The sequence below is a fragment of the Electrona antarctica genome, assembly GCF_951216825.1.
Source record: "Electrona antarctica genome assembly, chromosome: 18".
In the NCBI taxonomy this organism is placed as follows: Eukaryota; Metazoa; Chordata; class Actinopteri; order Myctophiformes; family Myctophidae; genus Electrona; species Electrona antarctica.
This window is the reverse complement of record NC_136799.1, coordinates 1,335,360-1,354,711: the sequence shown is the minus strand read 5'-3', so window position 1 is coordinate 1,354,711 and position 19,352 is coordinate 1,335,360.

The following is a 19,352-nucleotide window of genomic DNA, read 5'->3' as shown; positions in this document are numbered from 1 at the left end:
AGGAGACTCATCAGTACCGTTGGTGCCAGGGCCAGGCGATTCATCGGTACCATTGGGGCCAGGGCCAGGCACCTCATCGGTACCGTTGGGGCCAGGGCCAGGCACCTCATCGGTACCGTTGGGGCCAGGGCCAGGCACCTCATCGGTACCGTTGGGGCCAGGGCCAGGCACCTCATCGGTAGCGTTGGTGCCAGGGCCAGGCACCTCATCGGTACCGTTGGGGCCAGGGCCAGGCACCTCATCGGTACCGTTGGGGCCAGGGCCAGGCACCTCATCGGTACCGTTGGGGCCAGGGCCAGGCAATTCATCGGTAACGTTGGTTCCAGGAGACTCATTGGTAACATTGGTGCCAGGTAACTCGTCGGTACCGTCGGTGTAACAATCGTAATCGATCAGTGGAGTCTTAGACCCACGTTTACGGTCGAGGCAGCAGGATATGGGAGGCGCCAGGAGGTTGATCACGCAGATCCACATCACCACTGTGGCCAAAATACGACAGGAAGCCCTCATCGTATTTGTATTATTATTATTATTATCGCAAATCCTCGTACAACGATAAATGTCTTCTTGTTCTCTGGACGAGTTCTGAGGTCTTATTTATTTATGCCTGTGATGACATCATGGTGATGATGGTGATGATGTCATTACGTACAGTACCCATAATTCCCATAATTCTACATATTTCATATTCTTGGACAAATGTCCATCCATCCATCTTCCACCGCTTATCCATAGTCAGGGTCGCGGGGGCAACAGCTCCACCAGAGTGCTCCAGACTTCCCTCTACATAGCAACAATAGTGACTTCCTTCCTTAGTGGACTCCGAGACGTTCCAAGGCCAGTGAGTCGATGTGTTTCCTCCAACTGCGCCTTGGTCTGCCCCGGGGTCTCCTCCCAGTGGGACGTGGTCCTTGGTCTGCCCCGGGGTCTCCTCCCAGTGGGACGTGATCCTTGGTCTGCCCCGGGGTCTCCTCCCAGTGGGACGTGGTCCTTGGTCTGCCCCGGGGTCTCCTCCCAGTGGGACGTGGTCCTTGGTCTGCCCCGGGGTCTCCTCCCAGTGGGACAAATGTGCCCTGTGTATTTACAGAGGCCTATTTCAGAGGCTGCACGGTTAGTGTCCCCTCTCCACCGAGGCTTCCCCATACAGCAGCACCCTGGTGAGGCTAGCCATTGATCCTGGCCCAGGCACAAGGCCTCTGAAGACATAGTGAGGTGTTACCTTCAAGCAGAGTGTGCACGTACTGTGGTTGGCTGCGTATGTATGGTATGTATGTAGCCTACTGTACGTGTAACAGGTCCGAGTGAGGTGACCATGTATACCATGTATACCATGTATACCATGTATACAGCTATAGTTGATCATAAAGTAGCCGATCTCTGTGAAATTAGGACAGAATGATGTAAGACAGACGGTGGTTGTTTGCTCTTTCAGTGCTGTGTAAACAATTGACGTTTATTTTTAATGAACACATTCTTCTCATGTAGCCCATGTTTTCTTATTGCATCATCATGCTATTATGTCCATTTTACAGTAATGTAGAAATGTCCTTTACAGAAATGTATTCATTTAGAATGTCCAAACAATGACCAATCAATGCAATGCATCTTGATGAACTCCTTCTCAATTGTGCACATATTACCCTATAAACAGTAACCATATGTCTTTGGGCTAACATTATTTATAAAACCCTGATTGATTAATTTATAGGCTCTTGGAGAATGGTGAAAGTACAGAGTGGACTCAACAACAATAACTGCACATAACTTTTGTATCATCACACTTTTGTATCATCACACACATAAAGCAAAGCAAAGTTACTATATTTACCCAGGGTAACTGGACTAAGCATCAGATACTTGTTTACAGCCAGGCCCTGCTCATAGAACATTTCATGGTAGTGGTTCAATGCCTTGCTCAAGGGCACTTCAGCGGTGGTAATTTTAACGTGCCGGTCCGGGGATACGAACTGGCGACCTTCCGGTATCAAGACCGCTGCGCAAACCGTTCGGCCACCTCTGCCAGTCACACATATAATGCTGAACCCAACCTGAACCCAACCTGAACCATACTGCTGGGGAGAGTCTTAAAGCTAACGATATAGCCACTTAGCACTCAAGCACTTTACATTACTATAGTTCACCATTACGTTTTTACTCATCAAATTACCCCATGAATTGTAGCCACACCTGCTCAAAACAACACTCTTTTAGTTACATACTAAAAACGGATTTTTGTGTTACTTTTGTGCCTTACAAACCTGTGAAATTAGGACAGAATGATGTAAGACCGAGACGGTGGTTGTTTGCTCTTTCAGTGCTGTGTAAACAATGATGTTAAAATGGCGCTCCTGTCTACTAGTACTGCAATAGCGACACCACTGCCTAGCACTGCCCCCTACTGTTTTGGAAGACACATGGCAGTTTTACAACAGAGTTGACAGGCAGAATTAAATGAAATGAATACATCATAACCAAGTTAAATATCCATTTTGTGACCACACAATAGTGGGCGTCACATATGCATGGTATGTATGGTCCCTAATTGGCTGTTGGTGGTGACGTAATTAAGATATGTTTCAATGTTGGGTGTTAAGTCGTATGGTATTGTATCTGTTGGGTGGGTGTTAAGTCGTATGGTATTGTATCTGTTGGGTGTTAAGTCGTATGGTATTGTATCTGTTGGGTGGGTGTTAAGTCGTATGGTATTGTATCAGTTGGGTGTTAAGTCGTATGGTATTGTATCAGTTGGGTGTTAAGTCGTATGGTATTGTATCAGTTGGGTGTTAAGTCGTATGGTATTGTATCAGTTGGGTGTTAAGTCGTATGGTATTGTATCAGTTGGGTGGGTGTTAAGTCGTATGGTATTGTATCAGTTAGGTGTTAAGTCGTATGGTATTGTATCAGTTGGGTGGGTGTTAAGTCGTATGGTATTGTATCAGTTGGGTGTTAAGTCGTATGGTATTGTATCAGTTGGGTGGGTGTTAAGTCGTATGGTATTGTATCAGTTGGGTGGGTGTTAAGTCGTATGGTATTGTATCAGTTGGGTGTTAAGTCGTATTGTATTGTATCAGTTGGGTGGGTGTTAAGTCGTATGGTATTGTATCAGTTGGGTGTTAAGTCATATGGTATTGTATCAGTTGGGTGGGTGTTAAGTCGTATGGTATTGTATCTGTTGGGTGGGTGTTAAGTTGTATGGTATTGTATCAGTTGGGTGGGTGTTAAGTCGTATGGTATTGTATCAGTTGGGTGGGTGTTAAGTCGTATGGTATTGTATCAGTTGGGTGGGTGTTAAGTCGTATGGTATTGTATCTGTTGGGTGTTAAGTCGTATGGTATTGTATCTGTTGGGTGGGTGTTAAGTCGTATGGTATTGTATCAGTTGGGTGGGTGTTAAGTCGTATGGTATTGTATCAGTTGGGTGGGTGTTAAGTCGTATGGTATTGTATCTGTTGGGTGTTAAGTCGTATGGTATTGTATCAGTTGAGTGGGTGTTATTGGCTGTTGATGGTGACGTAACTAACCTAGCCTACGTTTCAAGGTTGGTATAAGGTTCAATATAAAACGGGTCTAAAGGATTTACAACAGCAGTTGTAATAGACATTAGTTAGTAGCGGTACTTGCGCGCTCTGCTTGCGCACAAGTAGGCCATGCATGGCCTATACGTGTGTGCGAGGCGCACGTTGGCAGCTCGACAGAGTGCATTTCTAGTTATAATCTGTTTTGTTTATAGTGTCTCCGTCTCTCTGAGCTTCTTCCTGCACCACACCTCATCTTATCTGTGTGACAAAGAGGTTTAATGACAAGCAGGAATTATCTCTTAAACGGTATGCACCTCTGTTCCCACCCTCTGTATTGTTTTTAAACGGTATGCACCTCTGTTCCCACCCTCTGTATTGTTTTTAAACGGTATGCACCTCTGTTCCCACCCTCTGTATTGTTTTTAAACGGTATGCACCTCTGTTCCCACCCTCTGTATTGTTTTTAAACGGTATGCACCTCTGTCCCCACCCTCTGTATTGTTTTTAAACGGTATGCACCTCTGTTCCCACCCTCTGTATTGTTTTTAAACGGTATTCACCTCTGTTCCCACCCTCTGTATTGTTTTTAAACAGTATGCACCTCTGTTCCCACCCTCTGTATTGTTTTTAAACGGTATGCACCTCTCTGTTCCCACCCTCTGTATTGTTTTTAAACGGTATTCACCTCTGTTCCCACCCTCTGTATTGTTTTTAAACAGTATGCACCTCTGTTCCCACCCTCTGTATTGTTTTTAAACAGTATGCACCTCTGTTCCCACCCTCTGTATTGTTTTTAAACGGTATGCACCTCTGTTCCCACCCTCTGTATTGTTTTTAAACGGTATGCACCTCTCTGTTCCCACCCTCTGTATTGTTTTTAAACGGTATGCACCTCTGTTCCCACCCTCTGTATTGTTTTTAAACAGTATGCACCTCTGTTCCCACCCTCTGTATTGTTTTTAAACGGTATGCACCTCTGTCCCCACCCTCTGTATTGTTACTTAAACGGTATGCACCTCTGTCCCCACCCTCTGTATTGTTACTTAAACGGTATGCACCTCTGTCCCCACCCTCTGTATTGTTACTGCTTAAATTACTGCCAGAATGTGAAGACTTTGGCCCGGTTTCCCAAAAGCATATGGTGTAAGACTTGTAGTGCTGCACATGCTCAGATGCTCCTCTAGGCCGCACACAGAAGCCTGTGAACATAGACATTCCGTGCATAGATGTGCCACGCAATGGTAGGCCTCAGGCCTCAGGTCTACCATTCTGAAATTTAATTTAATAATATTTGTTATTGGGTTTTTTAAGAGTAAAGAGAGCCTACTGTCAGCTGTCCAAATATTATTAAATTAAATTTGACACACACACACACACACACACACACACACACACACACACACACACACACACACACACACACACACACACACACACACACACACACACACACACACACACACACACACACACACACACACACACACACGGCGGAAACCTGCACCAACCAACCAGCGCATCGGGAGCAATTAGGGGTTCAGAGTCTTGCTCAAGGACACTTCGACACTAACTCTGGGGGAGCCCACAGGGATCGAACTGGTGAACCTCGCGGTTGCCATCCGGCCGCTCTACCGGCCACTCTACCCCTGAGCCACTGCCACTGGTGTCACAATGTATTTTTTTATCTTTGGTATTCTGTGACATTCTGTTGAAGTATAATCTTGAATAACAGGACTTGCGCTTGTGCTGTAACTACATTTCTATTTTTAATTAAATCGGAGTACTTTTTTTTTTCTCTCTCCGCACCTCTGCACCTCTGCACCTCTCTTCTCCTTGTGAACTTTTAACGCATTTAGACCTGAGGACGATTCTACAAATGCCTTCTAAGGGCCGATTCATACTCCTATTTTACCGCTGTAGTGCCGAAATGATTTCGGCTCGTCAGAAATTTTCAGTAGCACCGAAGAGCCGACTTTAGGACGGTACCCGCCCCCCCGAACCTCAAATGACGTCACATTGTAGGCTCTACAGAGCCGAACCCACTTTTATTGGGCTCTAAAATAGGAGTATGAATCGCGCCTTAATCACGATTATGTGGCAATTGGCCGCCGACCCCCCATCTGAAAATGCGTTGTTCCAGGGACCCCTCCCGGAAGCAAAGGTTTGAGTTAAACACGTTCGCTCTGAAAAAATAAATATTCATAGATTTGCGCCACATTTTCACGATTTCTCAAAGATCTACAAGCTCAGATCTACAAGCTCGTAGCCCGCTATACGAGCTTGTAGATCTGCTATTCCTCAATAGCTAACTAAAAGTATAACATAATGCTTATAATAAAACACCACAAAGGGGGTTCCCGCCCCAAATGGGTTAAAGCGCTGAACTTTTAATGAGGTCCCTGCCGTCATCAACATAAAGAAGCAGAGATGAGAGGAACATGCTAATGGATTGGCTGTGATGTTTCCTTCACCATCCATCCATCCTCCTGACCCCCGTGCCTTTCACATCCATCAAAGATTAGCCAGGACGCTCGCTCGGCGAGGACCTGCTCTAATGAAATTACCCACGTACCCAGCATCCCACCCCCTCATATTCATAAATAGTAATTGCGCTGCATGTGCGCTGTGAGCTTGTAGATCAGATATTTTCAGCATCCATGACATGTAAAATCAGGCATTTAACGCAACACCATTGATTCAGTCAACATCAGTCGACTGAATCAACTGTACATTTAGTCGACTAGAAATCGCCATGTGACAAAAAAAAGATTTTCTTCAAAAGACTAAAACTAAATGTACTGACTGTCAAAATCAACACTGGATACAACCGAGTTGTCACGACATACATTGTATCTTATCTCTACATGTTTTGCCATTTTATTGAGGGGCGATCTATGTTCAGCTTGTGGTGTGTGTATAACTGCAAAAAGAGAAGGGGCCTAGTCCATGGCACCAGGTACCATAAACACACATTAAAGTCCATAGACTTGGCTGGCAAAAGGTTTACCTTATAAGTGCTCTAAACTAATATTAAGGTCCATATTTGGGTGCCATTTGTAATCTACAAAAGCCATGCATTGGAGGGCCTTGCGCCTCTCAAAAAGGGACATTTCCATTACGGATATTCTAGATTAACCACACACGAAGGGAAATATCCCAAGCCCTGTCTTTGATTATGGCAAAAAATACAATAAAATCCTGTGTGAAGTGAGCTAGGGGGCGCTCTTAATCCCATTTAGGCCTGACATCAAAATAAGAAAAACGTTCGCTCTGAAAGATTTGTGCCGCATTTGTGCCGCATTTTTACGATTTTTCAAAAATAGCAGACCTACAAGCTTGTAGCGTGCCACTCGGTGGTGCGCTATAAGCTTGTAAGCCCGTCAAAACGCATTTTAGTCGACTGAATCAACTGTACATTTAGTCGAATGATATTTTTAAGTCGCCATGTGACTCGCCTGTCGCCTCAAAAATTAATAAAAGATCCAATACCAAAAAAAAAATCTCAAAATATTTGAATGAGAGGATTTATTATCCAGACAGACATGTTCGACCTCCTGAAAAGTGTGCTCAGTTCATGCACTCAATACTTCGGGGGGGGGGGGGGGGGGGGGGCTATAGCTGTCTTTGCATGAGGAGCCTCGCAAATACAGGCTGTTTTTGAGATGATAGTAACTCGTGCATTTCATTTTCTCAAGGTCTGGGAGTCTGGAGGACGGTGTGTGGAGCGAGGCACAGAATCCAAGATGCGTCATCATGTCCAGTGTCTGAATGTTCCATACAGTGTTGATTTTGGCAGCAAAAAAATGTATTTTAGTTTTAGTCATAGTCTCTTGAATGGCTTTCATTTAGTTTTAGGTGACACTCACACCAGAAAGCTTTGCTGCGATTAAAACGAATCCTGCTGCGCATTGTCAGAAAGGTGTGAAGGCTCATTCGAATCCTAAGAAAGAACCACATTCTACTCCGAGCAAAAACGGGGGTTTCGCTTCGCTTCCAATCGCACTTGATTACGATTCGGTGCAGGTGTGAATGCAATCCGCAGTAAGTAAAGGAAATTAAGCAAATAATGTGGCGGGTGAGGAGCTGAACACAGTTGGAGACGGAGAAGGCATATTTTACGCAGCGCAAAGATGTCCCGTTACCGTGGATAGACGTGGTCGAATGAGGAGACTGAAGCCCTGATCGAAATGAGGACGAGTACATTAATCAATTGCTTAAGGAAACACATAAAAACACTGCAGTGTATTATAGCCTACAGAATATTCTGTCTGTCTGTCTGTCTGTCTGTCTGTCTGTGCGTGCCGTAAACATGGAGTTCTGTCACTGTGTGGGAGAGTGACAGAACTCTGTGTAGAGACTTTCATCTCGATAAACTTGTAAACATTTTGCGCTGCTGTCTGTTATATCAGTGCGCTCAGCGCTGTGCCTCCATGCCCAAAAGAACAGTGCGTGGCTGCGTGCGTATAGTGTGAGAGAGAGAGAGAGAGAGAGAGAGAGAGAGAGGGAGAGGGGGGATGGGGGGGGGGGTTCCAGTCCCAGACGGTACGACACATGCACGTTATGAGTATAATTGTATCACCATAGATTTCACTGTGTAGGCTAGTTTATGAATGGAACACATTGATAAAGGTCCCCCTGATGCGTTTCCAATTGCTGCGGATGACAGTGTGAAGACAAACCGCAGCAAATTAAATATGCAAGAATCCCAACTTCTCCGCCCATTCACATCGACTCTACCAAAGTATTAGGTGAGAATGTGACCTTAGTCACATTTTGTTATTGTGTTAGTCTACTTGTAGTTAAGTAATAATAATATTTGAGTCCACTGAATCTGCAGTTGGTTTTGTCATGAGTGGTGCTAAGGTGATGAACTGGTGAACTGGTGGGTGTGGCCACATAAAAACTTAATTTTAACACTTTCTGTACACTGTAAAAGCGGCCATGTCTTTCCGGCACCCCAGAGCTTCCATTTTGGGAAGGAGTCCCGGCACTAAGTGTGTTAAACTGAAAAATGTGAAACCGATGATCCCCCCCCCCCCCCCCCCCCATGTACTGCATCCTGGTTAAGTGTCCATTATCAGCTCATTTGTATTCAGTTAATTATTAACGTCCAATTAAGCCTGGTGATATCTGACACACACGTGCACTTTGCAAAACATGGACAAAAAAAAAGGAGGGGGATTGGCTTGACAACATCATGTCTGCTGGGAAATTAATCACTAAGCAATCACCCGATTGGTTCGGAGAATGCCATACATGCTCTTTTTTTTCTGACATCTCATTGGTTTGGAGAATACATTTTTACTTGGGAGAAGTGGCAATACCGCAATGTAGAAATACAGTACACTGTTAACCCATTCAGGACACTTAACATGTAGTTCCAGGGACCCCCCCCCCCCCCCTCCTCCCAGAAGCAAAGATTTGAGTTAAGAACGTTCGCTCTGAAAGAATATATATTCAAAGATTTGCGCCACATTTTCACGATTTTTCAAAAATAGCAGATCTACAAGCTCTACAAGCTCGTAGCGCGGCACTCTGTGCCGCGCTACGAGCTTGTAGATCTGCTATTTTTGAGTGGTGTAAACCACTCCTACGACTGGCTTTGTTAGTTTACGTGTCTGTCTGTCTGTCTGTCTGTGCTCAAAAAATGAGCATGGTTGCTACGGTCACCCAGTTCACCCGGGTGTGATTTCATTATGTCAGACAACAGCTGATCAGGCTATATAAGACCTTACACCACTCAGTTCACACAGGTGTGATTTTTCAATAGCTAAGGGTTAGGGTTAGTTCAGAAACCAGGTTCAAAAACCAGTCTGTGTCTCATAGGAGGGCTGTGGGCAGTTCAGAAACCAGTCTGTGTCTCATAGGAGGGCTGTGGGCAGTTCAGAAACCAGTCTGTGTCTAATGGAAGGGCTGTGGGCAGTTCAGAAACCAGTCTGTGTCTCCTAGGAGGGCTGTGGGCAGTTCAGAAACCAGTCTATGTCTCATAGGAAGGCTGTGGGCAGTTCAGAAACCAGTCTGTGTCTCCTAGGAGGGCTGTGGGCAGTTCAGAAACCAGCCTGTGTCTAATGAGAGGGCTGTGGGCAGTTCAGAAACCAGTCTGTGTCTCCTAGGAGGGCTGTGGGCAGTTCAGAAACCAGTCTATGTCTCATAGGAAGGCTGTGGGCAGTTCAGAAACCAGTCTGTGTCTCATAGGAAGGCTGTGGGCAGTTCAGAAACCCATCCACCAGTGACATCATTGATGGAGAATCCAAGCTAATAGAAACTGCAGGCTTTCTATTCCTGAAAAGGTGCAATGCGACAAATCTGACTGTACAAATCAAAATATTGTTTTATTTGCTTGACTTGCCTAAAAGAAATCTGCCTAATGATGATGTCACTGGTGGACGAGTCTCTGAACTGCCCACAGCCCTCCTATGAGACACAGACACTGGTTTCTGAACTGCCCACAGTCCGACACAGACTGGTTTCTGAACTGCCCACAGCCCTCCTATGAGACAGACTGGTTTCTGAACTGCCCACAGCCCTCCTATGAGACACAGACTGGTTTCTGAACTGCCCACAGCCCTCCTAAGAGACACAGACTGGTTTCTGAACTGCCCACAGCCCTACTATGAGACACATACTGGTTTCTGAACTGCCCAGAGCCCTCCTAAGAGACACAGACTGGTTTCTGAACTGCCCACAGCCCTCCTATGAGACACAGACTGGTTTCTGAACTGCCCACAGCCCTCCTATGAGACACAGACTGAGTAGAAAAAGTGCTGTATGCACATTAGTTGAGGACCAGTTATACAAAGAGAATTTTAAAAGTGGTGGTGTTACTTTAGTGCATGTACTTAATTATGTTCCACCTCTATGAACGCTCACACGCCACATTCTGCAGTGAATCCGGACGTGTTCAGATCAATGAATGCCTTAGTTTGGCAGAGCTGCAAATAGAGATATTGATGCAAATGACTGGCTCATTTGTTCTGATCAAAGCTTATGCAGAGTTCTGTTTACTTATCTATTTGTCTTTCTTCTGTTACCCGGGTCGTTAATTCCAACACTTTCATTAGTGCTAAACATTTTATATATTGAACATGTATTTCCTTTAGAGGATATAGCCCCTTGAGATGCATCGTCTCGTTTTAGAGGGCGTCCTCGGGCACAACACAATGAATACAGTACACTCAGAGTGTTTTAGAGGGGGTCCTCAACACAACACAATGAATACAGTACACTCAGAGTGTTTTAGAGGGGGTCCTCGGGCACAACACAATGAATACAGTACACTCAGAGTGTTTTAGAGGGGGTCCTCAACACAACACAATTAATACAGTACACTCAGAGCGTTTTAGAGGGGGTCCTCAACACAACACAATGAATACAGTACACTCAGAGTGTTTTAGAGGGGGTCCTCGGACACAACACAATGAATACAGTACACTCAGAGTGTTTTAGAGGGGGTCCTCAACACAACACAATGAATACAGTACACTCAGAGTGTTTTAGAGGGGGTCCTCAACACAACACAATGAATACAGTACACTCAAGAGTGTTTTAGAGGGGGTCCTCGGGCACAACACAATGAATACAGTACACTCAAGAGTGTTTTAGAGGGGGTCCTTGGGCACAACACAATGAATACAGTACACTCAGAGGGTTTTAGAGGGGGTCCTCAACACAACACAATGAATACAGTACACTCAGAGTGTTTTAGAGGGGGTCCTCAACACAACACAATGAATACAGTACACTCAGAGTGTTTTAGAGGGGGTCCTCGGACACAACACAATGAATACAGTACACTCAGAGTGTTTTAGAGGGGGTCCTCGGGCACAACACAATGAATACAGTACACTCAGAGTGTTTTAGAGGGGGTCCTCGGGCACAACACAATGAATACAGTACACTCAGAGGGTTTTAGAGGGGGTCCTCAACACAACACAATGAATACAGTACACTCAGAGTGTTTTAGAGGGGGTCCTCGGGCACAACACAATGAATACAGTACACTCAGAGTGTTTTAGAGGGGGTCTTCGGGCACAACACAATGAATACAGTACACTCAGTGTTTTAGAGGGGGTCCTCAACACAACACAATGAATACAGTACACTCAGAGTGTTTTAGAGGGGGTCCTCGGGCACAACACAATGAATACAGTACACTCAGAGGGTTTTAGAGGGGGTCCTCAACACAACACAATGAATACAGTACACTCAGAGTGTTTTAGAGGGGGTCCTCGGACACAACACAATGAATACAGTACACTCAGAGTGTTTTAGAGGGGGTCCTCGGACACAACACAATGAATACAGTACACTCAGAGTGTTTTAGAGGGGGTCCTCAACACAACACAATGAATACAGTACACTCAGAGTGTTTTAGAGGGGGTCCTCGGTCACAACACAATGAATACAGTACACTCAGTGTTTTAGAGGGGGTCCTCAACACAACACAATGAATACAGTACACTCAGAGTGTTTTAGAGGGGGTCCTCGGGCACAACACAATGAATACAGTACACTCAGTGTTTTAGAGGGGGTCCTCGGGCACAACACAATGAATACAGTACACTCAGTGTTTTAGAGGGGGTCCTCAACACAACACAATGAATACAGTACACTCAGTGTTTTAGAGGGGGTCCTCGGGCACAACACAATGAATACAGTACACTCAGAGCGTTTTAGAGGGGGTCCTCAACACAACACAATGAATACAGTACACTCAGAGTGTTTTAGAGGGGGTCCTCAACACAACACAATGAATACAGTACACTCAGAGTGTTTTAGAGGGGGTCCTCAACACAACACAATGAATACAGTACACTCAGAGTGTTTTAGAGGGGGTCCTCAACACAACACAATGAATACAGTACACTCAGAGTGTTTTAGAGGGGGTCCTCGGGCACAACACAATGAATACAGTACACTCAGAGGGTTTTAGAGGGGGTCCTCAACACAACACAATGAATACAGTACACTCAGAGTGTTTTAGAGGGGGTCCTCGGGCACAACACAATGAATACAGTGCACTCAGAGTGTTTTAGAGGGGGTTCTCGGGCACAACACAATGAATACAGTACACTCAGAGCGTTTTAGAGGGGGTCCTCGGGCACAACACAATGAATACAGTACACTCAGAGGGTTTTAGAGGGGGTCCTCAACACAACACAATGAATACAGTACACTCAGAGCGTTTTAGAGGGGGTTCTCGGGCACAACACAATGAATACAGTACACTCAGAGGGTTTTAGAGGGGGTCCTCAACACAACACAATGAATACAGTACACTCAGAGTGTTTTAGAGGGGGTCCTCAACACAACACAATGAATACAGTACACTCAGAGTGTTTTAGAGGGGGTCCTCAACACAACACAATGAATACAGTACACTCAGAGTGTTTTAGAGGGGGTCCTCGGGCGCAACACAATGAATACAGTACACTCAGAGTGTTTTAGAGGGGGTCCTCGGTCACAACACAATGAATACAGTACACTCATAGTGTTTTAGAGGGGGTCCTCGGTCACAACACAATGAATACAGTACACTCAGAGTGTTTTAGAGGGGGTCCTCGGTCACAACACAATGAATACAGTACACTCAGAGTGTTTTAGAGGGGGTCCTCGGGCACAACACAATGAATACAGTACACTCAGAGGGTTTTAGAGGGGGTCCTCGGTCACAACACAATGAATACAGTACACTCAGAGTGTTTTAGAGGGGGTCCTCGGGCACAACACAATGAATACAGTACACTCAGAGTGTTTTAGAGGGGGTCCTCAACACAACACAATGAATACAGTACACTCAGAGTGTTTTAGAGGGGGTCCTCAACACAACACAATGAATACAGTACACTCAGAGTGTTTTAGAGGGGGTCCTCAACACAACACAATGAATACAGTACACTCAGTGTTTTAGAGGGGGTCCTCAACACAACACAATGAATACAGTACACTCAGAGTGTTTTAGAGGGGGTCCTCAACACAACACAATGAATACAGTACACTCAGAGTGTTTTAGAGGGGGTCCTCGGACACAACACAATGAATACAGTACACTCAGAGTGTTTTAGAGGGGGTCCTCGGGCACAACACAATGAATACAGTACACTCAGAGTGTTTTAGAGGGGGTCCTCGGGCACAACACAATGAATACAGTACACTCAGAGGGTTTTAGAGGGGGTCCTCAACACAACACAATGAATACAGTACACTCAGAGTGTTTTAGAGGGGGTCCTCGGGCACAACACAATGAATACAGTACACTCAGAGTGTTTTAGAGGGGGTCCTCGGGCACAACACAATGAATACAGTACACTCAGTGTTTTAGAGGGGGTCCTCGGACACAACACAATGAATACAGTACACTCAGAGTGTTTTAGAGGGGGTCCTCAACACAACACAATTAATACAGTACACTCAGAGCGTTTTAGAGGGGGTCCTCAACACAACACAATGAATACAGTACACTCAAGAGTGTTTTAGAGGGGGTCCTCGGGCACAACACAATGAATACAGTACACTCAAGAGTGTTTTAGAGGGGGTCCTTGGGCACAACACAATGAATACAGTACACTCAGAGGGTTTTAGAGGGGGTCCTCAACACAACACAATGAATACAGTACACTCAGAGTGTTTTAGAGGGGGTCCTCAACACAACACAATGAATACAGTACACTCAGAGTGTTTTAGAGGGGGTCCTCGGACACAACACAATGAATACAGTACACTCAGAGTGTTTTAGAGGGGGTCCTCGGGCACAACACAATGAATACAGTACACTCAGAGGGTTTTAGAGGGGGTCCTCGGTCACAACACAATGAATACAGTACACTCAGAGTGTTTTAGAGGGGGTCCTCGGGCACAACACAATGAATACAGTACACTCAGTGTTTTAGAGGGGGTCCTCGGGCACAACACAATGAATACAGTACACTCAGTGTTTTAGAGGGGGTCCTCGGTCACAACACAATGAATACAGTACACTCAGTGTTTTAGAGGGGGTCTTCGGGCACAACACAATGAATACAGTACACTCAGAGGGTTTTAGAGGGGGTCCTCAACACAACACAATGAATACAGTACACTCAGAGTGTTTTAGAGGGGGTCCTCAACACAACACAATGAATACAGTACACTCAGTGTTTTAGAGGGGGTCCTCAACACAACACAATGAATACAGTACACTCAGAGTGTTTTAGAGGGGGTCCTCAACACAACACAATGAATACAGTACACTCAGAGTGTTTTAGAGGGGGTCCTCGGGCACAACACAATGAATACAGTACACTCAGAGTGTTTTAGAGGGGGTCCTCGGGCACAACACAATGAATACAGTACACTCAGAGGGTTTTAGAGGGGGTCCTCAACACAACACAATGAATACAGTACACTCAGAGTGTTTTAGAGGGGGTCCTCGGGCACAACACAATGAATACAGTACACTCAGAGTGTTTTAGAGGGGGTCTTCGGGCACAACACAATGAATACAGTACACTCAGTGTTTTAGAGGGGGTCCTCAACACAACACAATGAATACAGTACACTCAGAGGGTTTTAGAGGGGGTCCTCAACACAACACAATGAATACAGTACACTCAGAGTGTTTTAGAGGGGGTCCTCAACACAACACAATGAATACAGTACACTCAGAGTGTTTTAGAGGGGGTCCTCAACACAACACAATGAATACAGTACACTCAGAGTGTTTTAGAGGGGGTCCTCGGGCACAACACAATGAATACAGTACACTCAGAGCGTTTTAGAGGGGGTCCTCAACACAACACAATGAATACAGTACACTCAGAGTGTTTTAGAGGGGGTCCTCAACACAACACAATGAATACAGTACACTCAGAGTGTTTTAGAGGGGGTCCTCAACACAACACAATGAATACAGTACACTCAGAGTGTTTTAGAGGGGGTCCTCAACACAACACAATGAATACAGTACACTCAGAGTGTTTTAGAGGGGGTCCTCGGGCACAACACAATGAATACAGTACACTCAGAGGGTTTTAGAGGGGGTCCTCAACACAACACAATGAATACAGTACACTCAGAGTGTTTTAGAGGGGGTCCTCGGGCACAACACAATGAATACAGTGCACTCAGAGTGTTTTAGAGGGGGTCCTCGGGCACAACACAATGAATACAGTACACTCAGAGCGTTTTAGAGGGGGTTCTCGGGCACAACACAATGAATACAGTACACTCAGAGGGTTTTAGAGGGGGTCCTCAACACAACACAATGAATACAGTACACTCAGAGTGTTTTAGAGGGGGTCCTCAACACAACACAATGAATACAGTACACTCAGAGTGTTTTAGAGGGGGTCCTCAACACAACACAATGAATACAGTACACTCAGAGTGTTTTAGAGGGGGTCCTCGGGCGCAACACAATGAATACAGTACACTCAGAGTGTTTTAGAGGGGGTCCTCGGGCGCAACACAATGAATACAGTACACTCAGAGTGTTTTAGAGGGGGTCCTCGGTCACAACACAATGAATACAGTACACTCATAGTGTTTTAGAGGGGGTCCTCGGGCACAACACAATGAATACAGTACACTCAGAGGGTTTTAGAGGGGGTCCTCGGTCACAACACAATGAATACAGTACACTCAGAGTGTTTTAGAGGGGGTCCTCGGGCACAACACAATGAATACAGTACACTCAGAGTGTTTTAGAGGGGGTCCTCAACACAACACAATGAATACAGTACACTCAGAGTGTTTTAGAGGGGGTCCTCAACACAACACAATGAATACAGTACACTCAGAGTGTTTTAGAGGGGGTCCTCGGACACAACACAATGAATACAGTACACTCAGTGTTTTAGAGGGGGTCCTCAACACAACACAATGAATACAGTACACTCAGAGTGTTTTAGAGGGGGTCCTCAACACAACACAATGAATACAGTACACTCAGAGTGTTTTAGAGGGGGTCCTCGGACACAACACAATGAATACAGTACACTCAGAGTGTTTTAGAGGGGGTCCTCGGGCACAACACAATGAATACAGTACACTCAGAGTGTTTTAGAGGGGGTCCTCGGGCACAACACAATGAATACAGTACACTCAGAGGGTTTTAGAGGGGGTACTCAACACAACACAATGAATACAGTACACTCAGAGTGTTTTAGAGGGGGTCCTCGGGCACAACACAATGAATACAGTACACTCAGAGTGTTTTAGAGGGGGTCCTCGGGCACAACACAATGAATACAGTACACTCAGTGTTTTAGAGGGGGTCCTCGGACACAACACAATGAATACAGTACACTCAGTGTTTTAGAGGGGGTCCTCGGGCACAACACAATGAATACAGTACACTCAGAGCGTTTTAGAGGGGGTCCTCAACACAACACAATGAATACAGTACACTCAGAGTGTTTTAGAGGGGGTCCTCAACACAACACAATGAATACAGTACACTCAGAGTGTTTTAGAGGGGGTCCTCGGGCACAACACAATGAATACAGTACACTCAGAGGGTTTTAGAGGGGGTCCTCAACACAACACAATGAATACAGTACACTCAGAGTGTTTTAGAGGGGGTCCTCAACACAACACAATGAATACAGTACACTCAGAGTGTTTTAGAGGGGGTCCTCGGGCGCAACACAATGAATACAGTACACTCAGAGTGTTTTAGAGGGGGTCCTCGGTCACAACACAATGAATACAGTACACTCATAGTGTTTTAGAGGGGGTCCTCGGGCACAACACAATGAATACAGTACACTCATAGTGTTTTAGAGGGGGTCCTCAACACAACACAATGAATACAGTACACTCAGTGTTTTAGAGGGGGTCCTCGGGCACAACACAATGAATACAGTACACTCAGTGTGTTTTAGAGGGGGTCCTCAACACAACACAATGAATACAGTACACTCAGAGTGTTTTAGAGGGGGTCCTCAACACAACACAATGAATACAGTACACTCAGAGTGTTTTAGAGGGGGTCCTCGGGCACAACACAATGAATACAGTACACTCAGTGTTTTAGAGGGGGTCCTCAACACAACACAATGAATACAGTACACTCAGAGTGTTTTAGAGGGGGTCCTCAACACAACACAATGAATACAGTACACTCAGAGTGTTTTAGAGGGGGTCCTCAACACAACACAATGAATACAGTACACTCAGAGTGTTTTAGAGGGGGTCCTCGGACACAACACAATGAATACAGTACACTCAGAGTGTTTTAGAGGGGGTCCTCGGGCACAACACAATGAATACAGTACACTCAGAGTGTTTTAGAGGGGGTCCTCGGGCACAACACAATGAATACAGTACACTCAGAGTGTTTTAGAGGGGGTCCTCGGGCACAACACAATGAATACAGTACACTCAGAGGGTTTTAGAGGGGGTCCTCAACACAACACAATGAATACAGTACACTCAGAGTGTTTTAGAGGGGGTCCTCGGGCACAACACAATGAATACAGTACACTCAGAGTGTTTTAGAGGGGGTCCTCGGGCACAACACAATGAATACAGTACACTCAGTGTTTTAGAGGGGGTCCTCGGACACAACACAATGAATACAGTACACTCAGAGTGTTTTAGAGGGGGTCCTCGGGCACAACACAATGAATACAGTACACTCAGAGTGTTTTAGAGGGGGTCCTCGGGCACAACACAATGAATACAGTACACTCAGAGTGTTTTAGAGGGGGTCCTCGGGCACAACACAATGAATACAGTACACTCAGAGGGTTTTAGAGGGGGTCCTCAACACAACACAATGAATACAGTACACTCAGAGTGTTTTAGAGGGGGTCCTCGGGCACAACACAATGAATACAGTACACTCAGAGTGTTTTAGAGGGGGTCCTCGGGCACAACACAATGAATACAGTACACTCAGTGTTTTAGAGGGGGTCCTCGGACACAACACAATGAATACAGTACACTCAGTGTTTTAGAGGGGGTCCTCGGGCACAACACAATGAATACAGTACACTCAGAGTGTTTTAGAGGGGGTCCTCGGGCACAACACAATGAATACAGTACACTCAGAGCGTTTTAGAGGGGGTTCTCGGGCACAACACAATGAATACAGTACACTCAGAGGGTTTTAGAGGGGGTCCTCAACACAACACAATGAATACAGTACACTCAGAGTGTTTTAGAGGGGGTCCTCAACACAACACAATGAATACAGTACACTCAGAGTGTTTTAGAGGGGGTCCTCAACACAACACAATGAATACAGTACACTCAGAGTGTTTTAGAGGGGGTCCTCAACACAACACAATGAATACAGTACACTCAGAGTGTTTTAGAGGGGGTCCTCGGGCGCAACACAATGAATACAGTACACTCAGAGTGTTTTAGAGGGGGTCCTCGGTCACAACACAATGAATACAGTACACTCATAGTGTTTTAGAGGGGGTCCTCGGGCACAACACAATGAATACAGTACACTCAGAGGGTTTTAGAGGGGGTCCTCGGTCACAACACAATGAATACAGTACACTCAGAGTGTTTTAGAGGGGGTCCTCGGACACAACACAATGAATACAGTACACTCAGAGTGTTTTAGAGGGGGTCCTCGGGCACAACACAATGAATACAGTACACTCAGAGGGTTTTAGAGGGGGTCCTCAACACAACACAATGAATACAGTACACTCAGAGGGTTTTAGAGGGGGTCCTCAACACAACACAATGAATACAGTACACTCAGTGTTTTAGAGGGGGTCCTCGGGCACAACACAATGAATACAGTACACTCAGAGGGTTTTAGAGGGGGTCCTCAACACAACACAATGAATACAGTACACTCAGAGGGTTTTAGAGGGGGTCCTCAACACAACAC